The sequence below is a fragment of the Sinocyclocheilus anshuiensis genome, unplaced genomic scaffold (assembly GCF_001515605.1).
Source record: "Sinocyclocheilus anshuiensis isolate Anshui unplaced genomic scaffold, SAMN03320099.WGS_v1.1 scaffold1373, whole genome shotgun sequence".
NCBI classification, from domain to species: domain Eukaryota; kingdom Metazoa; phylum Chordata; class Actinopteri; order Cypriniformes; family Cyprinidae; genus Sinocyclocheilus; species Sinocyclocheilus anshuiensis.
This window is the reverse complement of record NW_015548285.1, coordinates 159,980-165,865: the sequence shown is the minus strand read 5'-3', so window position 1 is coordinate 165,865 and position 5,886 is coordinate 159,980.

Here is a 5,886-nt window from a genome sequence, read left to right as displayed (position 1 = left end):
TAAATATAAATATAAATATATATATATATATATAAAAATCATAATGGTCCTAAGTTGTCTTTATTCTCTTTATGCATAATTTAATTTAGCAGAAAATACTTTTGTTTTTGTTTCATGGGCTTAATTGTCAACAAAATGATGTTTTATATTGTGACATCATAATGGTCCTAAAATAGGTTTCATTTTCTATATAAAACGTTTAGTTTAGCAGAGAATAAAATTCTTGTCATAAATGTCATAATTAAGCAACAGTTTTCTTCCTCAAATTATCATTACCGTAATGCAAAAAAGGGGGAAAAAATATATTTTTTAATTAATGTTAGATACAATAAAAAGAACTAACCTAAAATATTTACAATTGTTTTAACAATTTAAATATATTTTTTCTTGCATCAAAGTAATAAGATTTTTTTAATTACTTTTTTGTTTGTTTTTTTGGCTCTTAAAGTATTAATGTCATAGTCAGTTATCTCCTCCAAATTATCATTACTGTAAGCGAAAAATACTGAATTCTTTTTTTTTTTTTCAATTTATGTTAAATACAACAAAAGTTAACCTAAAATATATTTACAGTTGTGTTTAACAATTTAAATATATTTTTGTTGCATCACAGTAATAAGAGTTATAATTCAGGAGTAATTTTTGTTTTTTACGTTAATGGAAAAAAAAAGTGCTGAAATGTAATGAAAATGGCACAATTAAAAAAAAAAAAAAAAAAATCATAACTGTCCTAAAGTAGGCTTCATTCTCTTTACACAACATTTAATTTAGCAGAAAATAAAGGTCTTTTTTCTTAAAGCATTAATGTCATAGTTGAGCAACAATTATCTCCCCCAATTTATCATTACTGTAATGTGAAAAAATACTGATAAAATTCATCTAAAATATATTCACAGTTGTGCTTAACAATTTAAATAGTTTTTCTTGCATGACAGTAATACAGTAACAATAATAGGGGTTTTTGCATTACGTTAATAGAAACAAAATGTGCTGAGATGTCATGAAAATAGCACAATATTAAAAAACTGTTCTAAAATAGGCTTCATTGTTTTTCTGCATCATTAGATTTGAGATTTCTTATTTTTTCTTTTGATTTTTGGGATGTAATATGACCCGGACGTTTCTCGAATTTACATCTCAACAGTGGCGATATCTCCGAGCTCGCCTGTTTCCCGCAATAACGTCAGCGTTAAAGACTGAATGTCCGTAGTGCTGTACTCTTCAATCATCTCATGGACTCCAGTGTTGTTCAGAAACGGGCAGCTTTTATCAGACTCACTGGTCAGCGTAACACTAACACGATCACTGAATCTCGACCGTCATGCGCTCAGTGATTAGATATACCTCAGATATTGTGACTTTTTTATATATAAATATATCGAAAGTATTTTATTCTGTTTTGTGGTAGCAATATAATTTAATACCCAGCTGCTTTTCTGTGATTTACGGAGATTTTCTGGTGTTTTAGTTTTTAACAGAAGGTGCTCTGAATTTGATTGCCAGGTGCTCGGTGCGTTTCATAAAGTGTTTAGCTTTGAGTCTAGCATCCACAGGTTCAATGGCTTCTGAGGTTCAGATGAACTGTTCTCTGAGGACATGCAAACCTTCCTCGCTTGTGTTTGATTTAGGTTATGTTTGTTTGTTTTTGTGGTACATGTATCTTCTTCCCTCGTCTCCATCTTATCAATTGAATAAAGTTGGATTTCTCTATTATCAAATCAGGGATTTGAAATATGATTAAAGTATTGCAGTGCAAGTTGTGCAAATTTAGTTGAAGCCAAACTTTGTATGCTATCAGGTGTTGATTTGTGATGTATATAAATAATGTCATCAGATCTGCTAACTGGTGTAGCTGAAGCATCTTTTATTTCTCTGTTTCACATAAATAAACCCTGAAGAAGTGTTCGTACGTTAGGACTACCTGAGGAGATTTCCCATGATCCTTTGCTGGCTCTGTGTGGGCTGGCTTCTCATGAAGGATCGGGAATGATGGAGGTCTGTTGATGTGTTTTTTTAATGTTTACTGCTGCTAATGTAGTAAATGTATGTTGTGTTACCCCAGCCCAGTTTGGGTCATTTCAGATTCTGCTGCCATGTTCAGTATTTTGTTGAATTAAACATTACCCATGTTTATCACTTACATGTCCTGTTTGCCATTTCTTTTTATTTACAACATTGTGATTTTTTGTGAATTTTAGTGGGGGAAAAAAGAACAAAAAAAAAGCATAAATGCATTACAATTAAAAGGAGAGACCATAACTGCTGGTCAAGCTTTAAAATATGTATTTTATTTTTTGTTTTATTTTATTCAAACATAAAAGGCCACGATTGCTGGTCAAACTTGACCTCTAAAATATTTTTTAATTCCATTTTATTTAATTTATTTTTAAGTGTTACATATGTACAAGAAATAATAATAAAATAACTAAAAAATAATAATAAAGAAAAGGAAGGGCCATGGCTGCTGGTCAAACTTGTTGAAATATTTTATTTTATTTTATTTTATTTTAAAGACCTTGACTGCTGGTCAAACTTGACCTCTAAAATGTGTTAAATTTATTTACATTTTATTTTTATTTAAAAAAAAAAAAAATCTGAAAATTACATTTGTATTGTTTAAATGTTCTTCATAATGTTCCAAAAATGATTTGACACTTTTTGTTTTACATACCAGACCATTTATGTCAGTGAATCATATCTAGTTTAGACGAACACATTTTTTTCTACGTTAGTTGTGCAGCTTTTTATGCAATTTGTAATTATACAAATACATTTTTTGGAAAATACATTCAAAATTCACTGGAGTTATGAGGCTTGAGTAATTAGGCTTTTCGCGTTCAGTTGTTATGACTCTGTCCAGCACTGGAGGACAGTATGTGTTCAGCTGATCTCTCAGCACGCGCACTCATGACTCCAGACGGGAAGGGACAGATGTTGACTGCAAGGTTAGGAGACGAGACATATGGACAGTCCCAAATATTTAATACCCGCAGATATATCTCGCCAGAGTCCTCTGTCCCTGTAAGGATCTACAATAACAGAGCACGAATGACAAATGACTGAAATCCTCCGAGTCACAACACAACCTGCTTAAAATAGATGTGCTAACCAGTGGCGGAGCCACAGCTGACATCTGATCGGCCACCCCAATAATTAATATGCTACTATTTCATTTTCTTTGTTTCATCGTACTGTTTCTTTTAGCTGCGACCTCAAGGATGCGACACGTCTGGTGTTCCGCATCGTGCTTCATCTCGTCCAGTTCCAGCTATGGCAAGCCAAAAGGTTCACATTTACGCTATTGGCCTCTTGGCTTGCCATATCCAGCCGCTCACGCCACACGTTCATTTTCTCACGGAGCAGGCGCGGCACCAGAGAATTTTGAACACAGGTGCTGAGGGGGTACTACATCATTGACAGAGGGAGCTGGGCAATTCAGGGCTCCAGACTCATTCTTCCCACTGGTCGCTCTTTTGCGACTAACTTTCTCGGTTGCATTTTTTTTTTTGCTACAACGTGGGATTAATCATAATCAATGCATGCTGATGAACTTTTATCATAGTTCATAGTTATATGGAAACGAAAGTGGTCAACATTCAACCAGTTCGTTTTCATCAGTAGTATTATTTGTCATCTGAATTTTGTGAACGGGAGTTCCTCTTTTACTATGTTATAAGCCGGGCTTGGGATGCTTTCATTTTCGCGATCTTGTCACGTTTTACAATAAAAGTTAATTGTCTGTTTTGCTTACATCTATACACCTTTCACTTTTTAAGACTAAAACAAAAGATGGATTCATTGTTATTTTTAATTAAAAAGCACAACAACAATAAAACAGTAAGATACAATGACAAATCTTTTATTAACAAAAACTATGAGGTAAGATGAGGCATTGCATACACCACATGCTGTATTATACAGGCTAAGGGAGCATTGATGCTCATGACAAGAATAGTATGTATAGTTATCTTTATTGAAGTGAATTAAGTTTAAATCGCCGTCATGCATGAATTAATGATATTTTTGCAATTTTACACATAATAATCCACGATGATCACATTACACAAAACTGAAATTGCACGTCAAAATAACACATTGTCAATATTTTTTGAGACCCCCCAAAATTTCACAAATCAAGTTTTCAGGGGAGCCCATGTCTTATTAAGGGGAGCCGAGCTCCCCCTAGCTCCCCCGTAGTTCACACCCTGCATCCATCCCTTCTTAAAAGTCTGTGTAAAAAAGAGAGCTGCCTGTTGTGCCATTTAATTAAGCTGCGACTGCTGTAGCCTATATCCAGTTTAGGCGTGTTTTGCCTTTTTTTTTTATTTTGTGTGTATATATATATATATATATATATGAGAGCTTTTTTAAAAATTCAAATTTTACTGTGACTCATCCTGCACTCACGTTTTGACCAATCAGAGGCTCTCTAGAATGAGAATGTCCCACCCACTGATGACTGGCAATAGAAAGCTGCAAATCAAAGTTCATGGCTTTTACATAAACTGAAGGCTATTGGCTTTTGTAAAAAAAAAATAAAGACCTTTAATATGTTCCGCCTCCACTTCCCGTTTGAATAGGAAGTATGTTAATACAGGAAATACAGCTGCACTTGTCAAGCCATTTAATAGTCCACACTTGTGCACTAGATTCCAAGATTTCTGAAGTCTCTGAATGGATTTGTGTGAGAAACAAACCAAAATGTAAATCTTTGTTCAAGCAAAATCTACTGCAACTCTCAAATCTCTCCATTACACACATTTCAACTGGCTTGACGTGTTTACAACATGGCTTTGGGCGGAAAGAAAACATCTGGTAAGTGACGTGACACGGACAATGAGATGAGAAATAACATGTTAGACTGCAGCTATGTAAGCTAACAATTTGCTTTAGAATAATATGCAAATTAAGGCTACTGTTGCAGTGTGGAATACTTTCAACAACTTTTTAATGGCTATAGTTCATGTCAAAGTCATGACTTGATCGTACTTTGTTTCTTACGCATGAATATTCAAGATTAAATAATGGCCAGAAAAAAATGGAATGAAATAAAAAGAAGAACAACAACAACAAAAGGGCTGTTTCAGGAAAGAGCTCTTTCTGAGTTCAGTGGAAATAAGCGGAGCTCCCCTCCGGGTCAGGATTTCTCCAAACCTTTCTAAGCCAGCACTGCACCAACAGATGGATGCCGTTAATTGCATTTTTCCTTTTTTCTATGGCAGATTATTATGATCATATTATGATTTTTTTTGTTTCTCGGAAGATGGTGCTGTACACATTTGCTTTTGTATTTCAAGAATTGGAATCACATTTCCGGCTGTAGTGTTCCATGATGTCATCATATGAATGTTTATTCATTCATGCATTTGTTTAAGGATTAGTTATTATTTCCTATTCCTCAACATTCAAATATTCTTTATGCATACATACTATATTTGGTTTATCTCCCAAAAGTCTACCAAAGACATTGCAATAGCAATAAACCAGCAAATGTTGCAAGGTACTGTATAATGATACAATACATACTAATACATACATATGCAGTTTGTGCAGTCTTTATGACCATTATCTTTTGTGAAATGAGTCTAATGGCTCCAGCTCACGGTCGGTCTTTCTCCTCCTCATCCACTGCTTTGATCTTTCTGACAAAATATTTGAGGAAGTGACATCATCAAATTATTGCAGCGTTGGAGTTGATGCAGTAGTGCTTTAATTTTAGTATATAATGTAATTTAATATTTATATTATACTATGTATTATATAGATAGATAGATGGATGGATGGATGGATGGATGGATGGATAGATAGACACAGATAGACAGATAGATATATAGATAGATAGATAGACGGACGGACGGACGGACAGACAGACAGACAGACAGACAG